The 16,106-nt window shown below is 45.7% G+C and overlaps 1 protein-coding gene across 1 annotated transcript in view; it reads right to left on the minus strand.

Annotated features, from left to right (window-relative positions):
* The window catches only part of TENM1 (teneurin transmembrane protein 1), a 1,260,898-nt gene that overhangs the window by 1,231,655 nt on the left and 13,137 nt on the right, over positions 1-16,106 (minus strand). The window contains exon 3 of the mRNA XM_075435330.1: positions 14,537-14,628. The gene's annotated coding sequence lies outside the window, so the exon portion shown is untranslated. The remainder of the gene's footprint in view (positions 1-14,536; positions 14,629-16,106) is intronic.

Below are 16,106 nucleotides of genomic sequence, written 5' to 3' on the forward strand. Positions count from 1 at the left end.
CTCGCAGAGTGCAGAGGGTCAACAGGCTGCTTCCCACCTGAATTACAACCACTCACTCCCCAGAGAAGTCCTAGTAACAGTTCAGAGCTCATATCACTCCGGTCTGACCACAGCTCCTGTGGTTTGGGGAATGAAAGCAGAGAGGAGGGAGGACGGACCCTCGGCGAGACCCCGGGGGCTCGGGAATGCTGGGCAGCCGGCTGCTGCTGGAAGCAAATGCCCAACAACCAGTACCCAGCTCCACTGCCGTAACATTACAGCATCATTTGCCACAGTCGTGGTGCTCCGGTGCATTCATCATGGTGCACAGAAGAGCAATGGAGAAACCAAATGCTAGTTACAGAGCTCGCGATGAAGAAGCGTTGGACATGAATACTTCTGTTTGCGTGGAGCTTGGCTGCAGTCATGCGTAAAGCCCAAATCTTGTTCTCTTTGGGCAGAAGCTAAAGTGCTGTTAAGACTCTTTTGAGATGCAACATTTGCCACAGAGGTTTGTTGATCTAAACAGGTGCTTGAAGGGCCTATTCCAAACACTAGTGTGAGCCCTTAGCAAGAAATCTCTCAGATGCTGGCATTTCTGGCACTTTACCAGCACTCTGTAGAGATGAGAATGCCTTGGGGCTTCAGCAGCTTTAATTTTGCAATGAATTTGACTCAGTGCCTTTCATGTATGTACCAATAAGACCTGTAGTAGAAACCTTAGAAGTTAATGAATAAGACAGGGAGATTTAGAGATTTGGGCATATAATTACTACAGCAACATGTGCTCTTTCTTGACTACACTGTGAGATCTTCTATTAGGCATGCTGCAGTAAACCAAATAAATCACAGGTCACAAAACACAGCAATAAATCCTGCCCATATTAAATTGCAAAGTAATTAAAACTGGTATGGTATTTATATTTCAAATTCACTAACAACATCAGAAAAAATCCTGATTACAAGGGCATCCAAAGTAGCCTCTGTGATTTCTTCAACTACTCCTAACACGAAGCCCTGCTTTTTCCAGCAGGGCCAGAAATACAAAGGTATTTAGATACCTAGGTGTGCGGCATGCTCTTCCTAAGGCTTTACAAAAAGTTCCTTGCACGGGCAGATCCCTAATTCCACTGATACCTGTTAGTGAAATAATCATACACTCAAAGTCCACTCCACAAAAATGGGCAGCTTCATCTAATTAAGCATTTCACAGAATCACAGAATCACAGAATAGTAGGGGTTGGAAGGGACCTCTGTGGGTCATCTAGTCCAACCCCCCCGCCGAAGCAGGGTCACCTACAGCAGGCTGCACAGGACCTTGTCCAGGCGGGTCTTGAATATCTCCAGAGAAAGAGACTCCACAACCTCCCTGCGCAGCCTGTTCCAGTGCTCCGTCACCCTCAGAGAGAAGAAGTTCCTCCTCATGTTCAGATGGAACTTCCTGTGCCTCAGTTTGTGCCCATTACCCCTTGTCCTGTCACTGGGCACCACTGAAAAGAGCTTGGCCCCATCCTCCTGACACCCACCCTTCAGATATTTGTAGGCATTTATAAGGTCCCCTCGCAGCCTTCTCTTCTTCAGGCTGAACAAGCCCAGTTCCCTCAACCTCTCCTCGTAGTGGAGATGCTCCAGTCCCCTCACCATCCTTGTAGCCCTCCGCTGGACTCTCTCCAGTAGCTCTTCATCTTTCTTGAACTGGGGAGCCCAGAACTGGACACAGTACTCCAGATGAGGCCTCACCAGGGCAGTGTAGAGGGGAAGGAGAACCTCCCTTGTCCTGCTGGCCACACTCTTCTTGATGCACCCCAGGATCCCATTGGCCTTCTTGGCAGCCAGGGCACACTGCTGGCTCATAGTTAACCTGTCGTCCACCAGGACACCCAGGTCCCTCTCCGCAGAGCTGCTCTCCAGCAGGTCCACCCCAAGCCTGTACTGGTGCATGAGGTTGTTCCTCCCCAGGTGCAGGACCCTGCACTTGCCCTTGTTGAACCTCATCAGGTTCCTCTCTGCCCAACTTTCCAGCCTGTCCAGGTCACGCTGAATGGCAGCACAGCCTTCTGGTGTATCTACCACACCTCCCAGTTTGGTGTCGTCAGCAAACTTGCTGAGGGTACATTCTAACTCTTCATCCAGGTCGTTGATGAAGAGCAACGAATGGTACTATTTAAACTGCTTATTGGCAAGTTGATTTTTCATCCCCCAGCCCCACCTCCATCCAGGGTCAACCCAATAAAGAACAGAAGGAAAACCAGGTGTAGCCCTTAGTGCTACTGTATGTGTACTGTTCAAGGGCCTGAGCGGTGCCAGACCTCATACGTCCACTGTGCCTTGCAAACAGAAAATCTCAATCCCCCAAAATCTTCCAGGCCAGAATTTTTCATTAGTGCAGAAGCAACAAGCAAGAAAATTAATTCACTCTTATAAAACCTGACAAGACAATAGTGAAATACTCATTATTGTCCCTTACTTATAGGGCAATTCAAGCCCTTAGTCATCCCTGTCTTAATATATACTCTTACTACAGATAGCGAATGGTTTTCATCCTATTTCAGAGTAAAGTATCTACTACAGCTGATGCACTGAAATTAAGCTCAGGCTTTCACTACACATGCGGTAGATTTTATTATTCCATTGCTTTTCATGTTGGTCACCTGGCCGTAGTTTTGTTCCCTCCTCAGAAACTCGGACGCAGCAATTAGATATCCTGTGTCAGACAATGACATTGCTCAACCCGGTGCTCGCACTCAGCGCACTGACTCCCAGTACATCACCACGCCGCTTCTAAAGAGCAGCCGACACCTCCCGGCAACCTGTGAAAAATGTCCTATTTTGAAACAATTTTGCCACTGCGTGATGTATGTTCTGTTTTTCCTCTCCCCTCGCTCTTCATTACTAACAACATTTGCATGAAAAATAGCAACCTCCTCCTTCAAAAAGTTCATCCACTCCTGCTGCTGCTATTTTTTTTTCTCTGCACTTGAACTCATAATCCTCTCTTTGTGTAGCTATAGCGGGATGCTGTGAAAATGACTGCGGTATCAGCAAAGAGAAGAAAACGCGGCTGCTGCCGAGTTCTCAGGAGGAAGGCTGGGTGCCAGCATTGCCTCTGGTAATCAGCGCAGAAACCACATGGGCAGCTGCCAACCTCTAAAATTTTGCCACCCTCAGTAGCATCCTCTGACTGTCAGCGCTCGCGGCTGTGAGCCAGTCTGGAATTTCCACAGGCGTGCAACACATCCGTATCCGCAGCGTCACACGCAGCCCGGAGCAAGACAACCGCTGCCCCTTCTCCCCGATGCTTCACTCTCGGGGACGGCACAGAGCACCAGGGTCTCCGGAGACGCGACTCCGGAGTCCGGCACAAGCAGGCACCAGCACAGCTGTGAGGGACCACCAGTGCAACACCTTTCCTCCAGAGCGCCTGCTCTGTTCAAATCCATTTGGGAGACTGGTGCAGACAGCATTTTTCCTAACCCATTGCTTTTCATTCCGCAGAAGTGGCTGATTCTGGCCCCTCGCCCCTTTCCTCCCTGTGCCGTGGGCCGCCTGGTACCTGTGCAAACACCTTTCTCCCACGCTGACCCTCGCCCTCTGAAGGCACCACCTCTAGAACCATCCCAGACCCCTGTTCGCTCATCCCAGCCCCTTTTTTTAATTCCTCGGTGACACCACAGAGCCTCGCAACAAGCACGTCGCTACTACTGGCTGCCATCGCCCCGTGTTTCCCCCGTGCTGTTGGGACTGTATCCGTCCGCTGTTTCCTACCCTGGACGGTGTCTTCGTTTGGGCAATCGCCATCTTTTTGTTCACTGGGATTCTGGGGCATGAGTAATGCTCCAGCTTGCTCTGGCACCACAAACAGTGCACACATAAATAATAAGCAGGGGTGAAATACGAAAAGCATGGGCATATGTTCATTTTGCTAATCTCCCACTGTTTTTGCTGGCCTTTAATCCCTAAACATCAAGCCAAACAATGAAATTACATTTATGGTGAAATAAGATCTATGGGACTCAGTCCAGCCATTTTTCCTTGTGTAAAACTAATACAGAAAAATGTTTCTAGCGTGGAGCTGAAGCATTCAACTTCCCAGGGAGAAATGTTATTTCTGCAAGAATGCGGCCGAGGAAATTTACCCCAGCATAGAGGGAGCAAGAACCACCTACGTGCGGGACAAAATTAGCCCAGAGCAATGTAAGCGGTGCGCAGACCTTGTGCTGGCCCTCAGCAGGGGCTGAATTTCTCCCAGCGTGCCCATTCCCACGCAAAGATACAAAGCATGTTGCCATCAAAGTGCCTGCCCCAGAGCATCACGGCAGCCATCAAATCGCTATTCTCTACTTTTCCTTTTCCAGGATGCAATTACTCAGATTGCATTATGGCTCCAGAACAAAGTAGGGGGAAAAAAAGTCAACAGACGCTACCGCATGCTGTAAATCCTCAAAAGACGCCCCTGTCAGTCACACTGTGCCTGATCCTTCTTAGGAGGAGCTAGCTGCCGACTACCATTTTTTTTTTGTCCCTCCCACCTTCTTATGGGGATTATTATAATCTTTTGATTATTCCTTTCTATTCAGTGGACAAAAACATCAATCATTTTAACCAAATGTTTTAGAAAGTTAAGTTTAGCTTTCAAAAGGTGGCTATTTCCATGAAATATGTTATTATTCATAATGGCTTTAAACAGAATCTGTTTTCTCCCAACACCTGAACACAAGTTGAGAGCTCTTTCATCTTGTGGTGTTCACCCACTTTATTTTTTTATACACATGGTGGGCTGTATTCATCCAAGCAGCTCTGTAAAATATGAGAAATCCATATAAAATGAACCTGATTTACTGAGCAAGCAAAGCATCCTCAAATCCAGTAATAGAAGAACAGCAAAGGTGGAGGGGAGAGGAGAGTGGTGGCTGAAAGCCAGCCACCAGAAAAAGCTAAAATACTGCAAATGGAGAGGGAAGAAATGGAGATGTTTGGACCTATGGCTTTCCCCCATGTGAACTAATTATGCCCGTGAATTAACAAAGCAATAAAGCAATCATGTGCCTGAAAGATGAACTGTGTCTTTGTCTCTTAAGGTGAAGGCGTAATTTCTGTAGCCTCAGAACTGCCAGCAATACAGTGCCGGTGGATGCGAACGCTTCCTGCGCCAAGGGGCTCCGCTTAGCCCAGGCCATCTCACTTTGGTCTGCACAACCATCTCACAGCTGGAAAGGCTGAGGCTGGGACCCAGGACAGGTCCCCCAGCAGCCTGGATGCGAACACAAAGCTAAGGAGCACACCAGCAGGCAGAGAACCGGCGCACTCATCACAGCCCGGCGAGCACCGTCACCTCCGGGGAACTCACAAAACCACTTGCTTTAACAAAACCAGCTTGGGTGGTGGGAGATGAGACTCCAGCTCTGACCATCCCTTCCCACTAAAGTTCTCCTCTCACTGGTTATTAATGCAATAAACATAAAGGCAGAAAAGATACTTTAAGGAAAATCAATGTTTTTAAGATAAAACATCAATGTAATTCCAACAGCCTGAGTCAACTGCCTATAGTAAATTAAGTTTAAAATTTTAACAAACTGTCATGTAAAACTGGTGGTGTCTGACAAATTGAATTACGATAGTAATACATCACTCACAAAAGTATTATTGATAGTGACAGGAAGATATTGAATTTAAATTATTCATTTTTATTGATTAAACAGTATGTCTTCACCAAGAATGGGGCAAAACATCTGACAAACATTCGAGATTCATATTTTAGCTCCTGGAATAAAGAGCTGTCAATCCACCCATGCTGGGCTTTTGCGTATTCCTCGGCAGTGGATCAAGTCGGCATCAAAACTTCACACGTGAAAAACTATTTGCCCACATTTCTTGCAGCAAACACCGAGCCACAAAACACGCGTTCACTTTCCAGAGACCATTTTAAAAGCTGCTCCTGCAAAGATGCGCGGGCTTGTGCCTGCCTGCGAGCAGCTGCCTTCCCCTGCCCTGCACTTCAGGAATTCAGGGCAGGCACCCGACACAGGCTGGGCACCTGGGCTTGGTGGCACCCGGGCTTGGTGTCAGCAGCGAGGTGCCAGCCCCTGCCGCCGATTCCCTCGGGCCGCTGCTAGCAAGGAGATCTCAGCTGAAGACTGGACCTTCAAGTCATTCGCAAAACCGGTCTGAACTTTGTTCCTTGCCAGCAGCAGCGAGATCCCAAACAAAATGAAAGGAGTAATTGCCTTCCAAACTGGAAGACTGATCCAAGCCACACAGAGAATACTGACCCTAAGCAGCTCTAACACATGTTAGAAAGAAGAAAAATAATCAGGGAACAGAAAGGCAGGTCGGCTTCAATAACTAACACGCACTTCTTCCCCTCAAACTATTACCTGTGGAAAGTCCTGAGGATTGTTATTTCATTTAAGCTCCCTAGTTTCCTTGGCCAACTTCTGTCTTTTGAGGTTTTCACTACCCTCAAAAGGTTAGCTGATGGCGCTGAACTTCATAACTATAATGGGAAAAGAAATCCATACCAGCAAAGAAGGTGGAAGCAACACAATAAATTTTAAAATTTCACCCATCCCAAAACCAAGCAACAATCTTGTATGGGAAGGTGGCCTCTTACATCCAAACACACGTCTCTAGTATTTTTTAGAGACTTTCAGCCATGGGAGCTTTCACATGCCCACAAAATCCTAAGCTTTCCCTCACTATCACAAAGGAAACGTCAGGCTGAGAGTTCGCATACATTTGTGCTGTTAATATTTTTGCTTATCTGCACAGTTTTAAGGGCTGAAGGAAAATAAATCAATGTACTTATACACCTGGGTGATCTTAATGCATGATGACAGATGGCAGAGCTGGTGGATGCACAGCCTTCAGCTTTTGGGAGGAACTCACCCTCACATCAGAGCACAGGGAATAGTCATCTTCTCAAATATATGTGCTGGGTAACCCACTCCTGGGCTGTGCACATCATTAACTCGTACACGGATAAACGTCAAGTAAACCTTTCATCATCAGAATGCATTTTCAGTGCATTTGTAGGAGAATCTGAAGTTCTGTTGCCTTTGTCTATGTCCCAACATAATAACACAATGCTACAATGCCACCCTTTGGGCTGAATAATCTTACTTGGCTACAGGTGACTAGTTTTCTCTTTAAAACTTTAGGTTTGAGTCCTCATAGCTTGAGCACACATTGTTACCAACAATATTATCGTAAGATTAGCCAGCCTTTAAAAAGAAATTCTATTATTATTCCAGACTGGCAACATTTGCATGCAAGTGCCAATGAAGAGAAGAGTTTGCGTTTTCACACAATTAGGATCTCAAGCCATGATCAGTACTAGCTTTCTGATAAGCTGACATAGCAGACTGCTCCCCGCGCGCTGCACGCAGTGGAGCCCAAGGCACAAGAAATTCATTAGCTGGTCCTAGAACACACAGCCCAACACGGCCAAAACAAGTCTGGGTGATCAGTTTTACCGTTAGCCAGTGGTTCCTCCTGTGTTTAATGTTAATGTTTAATTTTGTCTTGCAAAGGAAGGTATTCGCTCCTGTTCCGAATTGTCAAGCGGGAATGAGATGTAGTGCGACAGCTACATGTCAATGAAATGTTTCACTGGAGCATTAAGACAGGAGCAACACACTTTATTCTTTTCCCTGGTCTGCAGAACAAGACAGAAGTAAATAAGATTATATTAAAGAAAAGCTCTACAAAGTTAACAAACTTGTTTAGATACCAGGCTGATGTACGGGGCGAGTTTCAGAAAAAACAACCTCTTCACCTGCCTCCAGTTGACATTTTTATTTCTTTTACATGAAGAAAAAGTGTCTTTTGGTACAAGAAAGTTCAGACTACTACCCGGATTATTTCTGTCTACTTGAAATAAAAAGGAATTTGTTTTATATACTTGACCTTTGATAAACTACTACTCAATAAATCCTTTTCATTTCCCTCTCCCTGCTGAATGTGTATTTGGGCCAGTGTAAATACAGCACCTTTCAGCAGCTCTGACAAACTTCAACAGGAGACCATGGAAAATTAGTTTGTTCCTAGCATTACCATGCCCTTGTTTAAAAGCCCTCTATGATCCATCAGAAAAATACATCAAATAAAGAACAGCAATGTTTAAATGATTCACAGCCACTCTACCAAAAAGCAATGAATCCAAGATGTTTCAATACCTCTGAAGACCTTCACTTTCAGTTTCAGTGTCCAGTTCTTGAAAGCTCTAGTTTTAATACACTTCAGCTATTCAACTGAAAGATGCTGAACCATGAAATCAAGTGGAGTTTCTCAGTCCTGCTCTCCCACCATTTCACAACTCACCCCCTTCATACCAAATACACAGTGGAAACATACAGGAGAGGCTTTGGATCAATCCCTAAAGGTCTCCAACACCGGAATAAAAACTGGGACAAGATTTCTGGACACCTATTTAAATCTGGAGGCTAGACCCTCTATGTTGTGGGGAACACTGAATGAAATATGTGCCCCTCTGAATTCCAGTCCCTGGAGACTCCCTTAACAAGACTCTTCTATCAGCAAGAACTCACCACATACACCACTGCAGTTATACCACCAACGTTGGTCACTGCAGAAAAACTCACTCAGGAAATTTAAGAACAGACAGATAAGATGTTTTCTTTCTGCTAACAGGTGAGTAAGAGAGTCTGTAACTGCCAAGAAGGCTGAGCAAGAAAGACAAGATTTGGGAGGAAAGCAAAAAAGTTGCATCCCATTCCTCTAGCTGAGAGGAATCTCCTTTATTTTCTACACATTTCTGAACATCTAATTTTCAGCAAACAAACATGAAAGAATCTAATCGCATTGATAGTCCCACTTCTATCTGCTACCTAACCCAGAATTGCCTTGTGCCAAGGCTCCCGCACTCTTATAAGCGAATAAAGTCAGCGAGCCCTTCCTCTGCGACATTGTTTTGCTACCTGCTACTTAGTATTTCCTGAATCTTTATATTTCAGTGAAAAAACATGAATTTCACAGAAGAGCCTATAGGAAAGTTCTTAATTTTAGATCATTTTCCTAATTATTCAACACACTCTGCTTCTTGTGTTTAGCTTTATTGTTCTGCACATCTGTCCTATTATTCATCAATCAATGATAAAAATAAAAGCAGCTCTCCAGATCCTCAGGAAGGAAGTCCTATGCAGACAACCACAATTAAAAAGCCATCAACCTGCTGGGTGCAGCTCTCAGATGCAGAAATGTCCAGCTGAAAACATCCATATAGCCCAGCTACGCCAGTGTGCCTTTAACTACATCACCATCACACACAATTTCTGAAGAGACCCACTTTGTCTGGAGTTCAGGCAAGCGAAGAAGGCAACCTGTCAACGCTGACCATGATTATTTCTGTGCTGCTCCTCTTTTGCACTATGTGCTGTCCGGCCTCTGTAATAAGCGAGTCACATAGTTTGGGCAGTTTGTGCATGAACCACTGCTCTAAATCAAGGCAGAAAAAAAATGCAGTATATGACTTTGGAATGCAAACACCTAGAAGGACCAAGACTCTATAATCCTATGACCAGCTTTCCATTTTGCTTTAATCTCTCTACCTTCCCACCTCAAGTTTCCTTAGTGTCATCTGTTCTTTCCACAGTTTTTATTTTTTCCCCAGTGATAAAAGACTTTCCATCACACAGAGCTATTTCCTAGACAGCAGCAGATGCTCTGTCTTGCACTACGTGCTCTCTGCAAAGTCACTGAGAGCTGCAGGTCTCTGCACCAATTGGGGCTTTGCCTTCACTGTCAAAACCCAGCACTGCTTTAACGCAGTCCAGCTCCACTTTGTGGAGACCCGGCACTGTCATTTTATCATGAGGAAAACTGTGGGGAGGCGAATACAGCACTGACCTCTCCCAGCGAAGACCAGCCCCGCCGTGTCTCCATTAGGGTTTTACAGCAGAGCAGCTGATGCCCACAGAGCTTGCGCAGGGCACAGGAGGAGGCAGCTGCCAGGCTGCTGCCCGTAGCAAAGGGCAGCCTATTTGCTTTGTGTTTGCCAGAAGAGACCAAGATGGACCATTTCAAACCCATACAGCCTCCTGCTCTGTGAGAAGAGGGAGAGACACGCCAGGCTGGCACAGCGGACAGCTCTGCCCCGCTACAGCTGCTGCATCCTACCACTGCCCTCGGGACCCTTCTCACTAGGGTCTGGTTCCACTTCCCTGAGCCAGCCCCACACCACTTGTTTCCTTCCCTCCTCCTCCTTTCTTCTGCAGCTGCGGTCCCTTCCCCAGCAAGCTGGAAACACAAGCAGGGAGCAGGGAAGAATGCTACTTCTGCTGGAGACGGAGGGCTGGAAATGGGGGAACGCAAGGCAGGATTTCTGCAAGTCCCAGAATGAGATGGGGGAAGAAAGGAGAGAGACACTCCCTACCCAAGGCCTGCAAAAACCCAGTCTCCCCATAGCACCCTCTTCTTCTAAGGCACCTCCTCTATTGCTGCTGCAAAACACAGTCCCCAAGGCCAGGGAGCCATGAGACAGCTGTGCTTGCACTGCGCTGACAGCAAGCACAAGCCACACAAACACCTTTTCTGACAGCGAAAACGTAGCTCGTGCTATTCCTATTTAGAAGCATAAATGCAAGGATTGCGATTGGAAAGCACCAACAGCAAATGACTTGCCAACCTCCACCGCGTGTGTCAGCGGCAGCGCTGGGAGGTGATTTTGGGAGCCCCGAGCGCCGGCTGCAGGCTTCAGCAAGCAGAGAGTGCCCTTCCTGCACGGGCGGCAGGGCTCGCAGCAGCCGCGTCGGCGCACGGGGAGGCTGGATATACCCACGCAAAAAACTGCAGAACGGAGTTTGTGTCATTTGTCTTTCATCCTTGACACCCGTGCTACAAACTGCTTCACCTCTCGGGTAAAAGCAGCATGAAATTCAAACGGCCATTAGCAGCCTGCGCCGACGAAGCTGCAAGGCCCATCGTGCCAAGCTGACGATGAGAGGCGGTAACCCACAGTCTCACCCCCGACTGCGTGCCTTCGGAAGGACTGCGATGCTCAGTTCGGAGGCTGGCTCAGAGGAGGGGAGCAGACCAGACCACTCTCCTGCTGAGGCTGCAGCAGCAGCACTTTCTAGTCCCACCAGCACTGCCTTTAGGGCTTCAGATTCGACCTTGCACAAAACCAACAAGAAAATCTTGTCATTTAGGTAAACAGGGAAGTGGCTTTGCCCGAGTACAAACAAAACTCAACATTCTCTAGTATTCTGGCCACATGCTGAGTTTTGGCAATTATTAGCTGGGAATGAACAGTAAATTGTTTTGGAAGGTAAGATTTCTGGAGGTTCCTCCTGTTCCTTCAAAAGAATCATGTGAAATTGCTCTCGATTCCACACAACACTAAAGAGAAGGGAATAGCAAGCACTGCTAAGAAAGCCAAATGACAGCTCGTCCACTTACAACAAATTCTCATTGCTGAGGGAGATACTCATGAATTTAGCCGAAAGTTATTTGCAAATAATCTCTATTTCTGAGGTTGTAGCGTTCACCATCATTTCTCTTAATTATTTCTGACACATTCCATATCATTTATGGCCCCCAATGACACTGGGAAATTAACTCTGAGTCTTCTTTAAAGAAAATGTGCCAAGCAACAGAATGAAATGCTGCACATTTTATTACAGCATCCAGACATCTGAAGCAATCAACCCAGTGCATGCAATGACATAGTGGGAATAATACTCCTATAAACACCTACGAGAGACAAGGGCGTCCTTAGGCAGATTTTGCTCTCTCCAATGTCCTTGTCTAAACAACCAAGGGAGATCCCGAACTTCCAAGAAGCTTCATTAGCTCATGCTGACAGAAAGCCAGCCCCAGCATGGCTTGTGCGAGGGACTTGCAGGTAGGAACAGAAAATAAACCAACCCTTTTCCAGGAACTCTCACCCCCAAATATCTGTCAGCCTGGAGGTTTATGAAAGGTCCAGCCAGCCCAGGACAGGAACAAAATGCCAGCCCTCATTCATCCTTTCCCCCTGCCTTTGCCCACACTTCCTACAACACAATGGCTATGTATGGTATTTTTTGACCCGCGCAAGAATTCCTAATACAATCACTAGCTTCACGTAGGAGCATCCATGACGTACTTCAGAAAGTTAATGAAATCTGCCCACCAGAAAGGCTGAGAAATTGTTGTCCTTCAGCTGTGTCATATTTACTCTCCAGTGCTATTTCCTTTTCAAAGCAGCATGGGGGCAGGAATAGCTTTTTTTCTTGTGGCAGGTGCAGCTACTAATTTACAATCCATGGGCAAATTTATAACAGGGATTTGGTACCAAAACATAAGAACTGGAAATTAACTCTTGCTGGCTTCAAACCCACTGCCTGCTCCTTTAGGTCTCTCAGTCTTCTAACGACCTGTCCCTGCTGGCCAGCCTAGGTGGGACACCAAAGTCTCTGCTGGGGAAAGAAAAATGGAAGAATTTTCCACTGGGAAAAAAAATAGAAGGCTGCTTCTTAAGCAGGCTTTCTTCAAAGACACAGTTACTCTCCTAAACAGGTCTCACATTTCACTAGGGCTTAACATCAGCTGGGCAGCTTCTTTGAAAGTCCACCCCTTCCCACAGAGAGCAGTGCAAAGATGACCGGACAGAGGACAAGACCCTAAAATATACAACCTCTTCACGTTCATTTGAATTCAGATGGTTCAGTCTGACTGTCTTATCTCCCTGTTTTATCTGCAACCTGCAAACATTTCCACAAGGAGATTCGTATGCACATAGATGTCTGGGGAATAGTTGTTCTTCAGACACATTTGAATGAAAACAAGGCCATATTATGCACAGATCAGAGACTCTGCAGCTCATCAGCACCTATTATCACTAAGCAGGAAAGTGCAGACAAACGGAGGGACGCACAGATGCAGCTACTGCATCAGGACGAGGGTGCTGCAGTGGGGCTACACAGCCAGGACAGCGAGGGTACCCGCGCCGGGCACCATGCGCTCTGCACCGCATGGTGAGACATGGTGACCAAAGAGGGGCACAACATAAATGCAACCCTTATATTTACAGTGATAGACAGCTGCCATGGAGGAACAGCTGTTTCATAAGCATCATGGCACAGTCTCACTAAAATTCACCTTTTTTTTTCCCCCCCTTAAAAAATAATTTTCTTTTTTTTTTTTTTAAATCATGATCCTGCTGAAGAATCAAGTCCCATGATACCAGGCAGAGCAGTCTAGTGGCCTGCTAGCAGGATCACAGTACCAGTACTAATATCTTATGAATAGTCCAAGGAAATCCTTTATTCGTCAACTCACTGCCTTAAATAGGTTTCTACAAATAATCTCATCCACTAATAAATGATTTGTAAAGAGGCTATAACTAATGAAAATGAAAAGGGCTAAATTCACAGGACGTCATGAATTGGTCTGATAGCATTTGATGACACTCAACAAGCAAATCAGCCACATTAAAAATGGATGAACTCACTGTCAAAGCAGATCTGACAACAGAATGAATGTTGAGAACTCTTCCCCTTTTCATGATTAACTTCATCATTTGATGGGCAGATCAAATCAAACCCATAAATAGGAGCCCTGATATGATTACAACAGCCAGGAAAAGGTTAAGGGCAATTTCATTGTCTTACAACTCAACACAAGATTTAAGAGAAAACTGTCACATATGAAGGATGAGCATTAGGGGATATACGCAGTAAGGGTTAGGCTGGCCTTTTAATCAATATATCAGGCCCCGAAGGCAAGGACTTAGCACAGACATGAATGTGACACACTAGCTTTCTGAGAAGACAAGATCCATAAGAACCCTCCATACCCACATTTCTGTTAGAATTTATCTTTTCGGTCTGGTTCTACATCTGCAATATTAAGGAGAAAATTACTTATCTACCTTTCCAATGCATTAGGAGAGTTCTCAAACGCAAACCACCATCCAATCTTCCGGTAGGAGATGGCAATAAACATCACCAGAGTACAGGCATCAGGCAAAAGAAAAGCAGAGATTTTAGCATTTTTAATTTATTGACTAGCAGGGAATGATATCATGAGTGTCCGACTGCAGATGGAATAGCTGCTTCAATTCGTTGGCGTAACTGTCAGCACTGAATCCAAGCAAAGCGAAAAATGTGACACCTTTCAGCCAAACTTAATAGGAATGTAAATGGGTTGAAACAGAATTGCAATCAGGTCTACAACAGAAATATCTAGGTGCTTAGAAAAAAATACTTATTGTGATAACACAGTAAGTGTGATATGAACCAATAAGTCACCAAAGTCATCACTGTTTAGGAAATAGTTTGAAAATATATAGTTTTGCAGTTGTTTGGAAGTATGTCATGGATTTTTTTTAAAACAGCTGGCAGCCAGTATTTGTGTAGGCTCAGAGAAATTTCACATTTATTTCAGACTCATTATCCTAAATAAATCATAAACTTTCACACTGCTTAGTCATCTAATGAGCAAGAGTGTGCATATAAAATGAAAGGCCAGACTGGCCCTTCAATATATCAGCAATTGTTTTCTGTCTCATTTTGAGTAAAAGTTTACATCTGAATTATGTAAATCATTAGAAACATACCTGAAAATCAAAGCAATACTTCTTGCCTTCTGCAGAAGATCTCAGCACAGAGAAGTTGCTTCAAATCAGGAGGGACTCAAGAGGCGGTAAGGCTGGAAGGATACACGAGAAATCAGTCATGTCTAAACCCCCATCCTTAACCCAGAACCAACTAGAACATAATGATTCCTGGCTCATTCTTGCTTAAATTATTCTCCTAAAAAAAAATAAAAAAAAATCCTTCAGCATGCAGACTCCCTACCTAGGGAACCTATTCCAATGCTATGCCAACAACCCCACCCCAGCTTCCCAAATTGAATCACTTGGAAGTCTTGTGTCAGGCTCTAAAACCACTAGCTTCAAAAAAAAAAAAAAAGTTTGAGTTCTTTCATTTTCCACCTTAGTTTTTGGACCTTGAAAGTTTCTATTTCCCAGCCTTTCTGAAGTAGGATTTATTTTTTAACAGAAATTGACAGTTTTTCATCTGAGTCCAGCTACTGGAGCTTGGGAAGCTAAAATACATACTTCTTCCAAGCAATAGGCACTATTCATTTAATTTCTTGCAGCCAGGGTGGAGGCAATATCAGTCCATTGCCCTTTAACCTCCCAGTGCCCAAAAGATTGTACAAATGTCACCCTTTCACAGCACCTGGCTAGACTTTGCTGGAGCAGGTCAAGGAAAGGTGCCCCTGGTACATGGCCCCACGGCACCTCGCACCCCTCTGCCACAGCACCCATTCTCCTTGTTCCCTTTGCTAGAAGGGGCTCTGCAGCAGCAGCTGTACTTTCCCCTCTCTCTCCTGTCCTTCCACCTCCTCTAGGCACGTTGATCCAGCAAGTATTTACCTGGTCCTTTGCTCCATCTGCTGCTCAAATATTAGACATGAAAAAAGCCAGAGCCCCTGGGCTAAAGCAAAAATGCTATTTAGGGTAGGCTGCTACCACAGATTTCACCTGCATTGCCAACCTGAAATAAAACCAAGATGCTTGGCAGAGGATTTCGGGTATTCAAGTTTTAGCTTCACTTTCATTTGGAAAAAACAAGCAAACAAACAACACAACAAAAAACAAACCCAAAACCAACCAAACAAACAAGATCTAAATTTCTTATGCGAAAGGGGGAACCGTTTCTGCTTTGGGGGGTTTATTCCATGTACAGGCGGGCAGGACAGCCACTGTCTTCAGGGACAAGTCGAGTGGGGGCTCAGCCCCACAGCCCCCACCTCCCTGCCGCCTGTCTGGGAGCCCACCACCCTCCCACGCTGGTTCTGCACCTTCACACCTCTGCAGCTGCAAACAGCCAGCAAGCACCCCACAAACGCCGGCTTACACCGGGCACAACCGAAGGCTTCACAAAACCCCCCAGATTGTCCCACTGGGATCGCAGGGGATGACGTCCCCGCATCAGCACCTCTGCTGGGCTGGTTTCCGTCATGGAGAACAGGACCTCGGGCTATTTGTTAAACTGTTTATCTCCTGCCCTATCCCACATTAAAATTAGTAAGATGCCAGTCTGTGCAGCAGTAAGAGAGGGGTCAATCCTTCTCAAAAGGAGTTTGTCTTTTTTAGATTTAACGTCTCTGCTAGTGGC

This window comes from Opisthocomus hoazin, chromosome 14 (genome assembly GCF_030867145.1).
Source record: "Opisthocomus hoazin isolate bOpiHoa1 chromosome 14, bOpiHoa1.hap1, whole genome shotgun sequence".
Classification (NCBI taxonomy): domain Eukaryota; kingdom Metazoa; phylum Chordata; class Aves; order Opisthocomiformes; family Opisthocomidae; genus Opisthocomus; species Opisthocomus hoazin.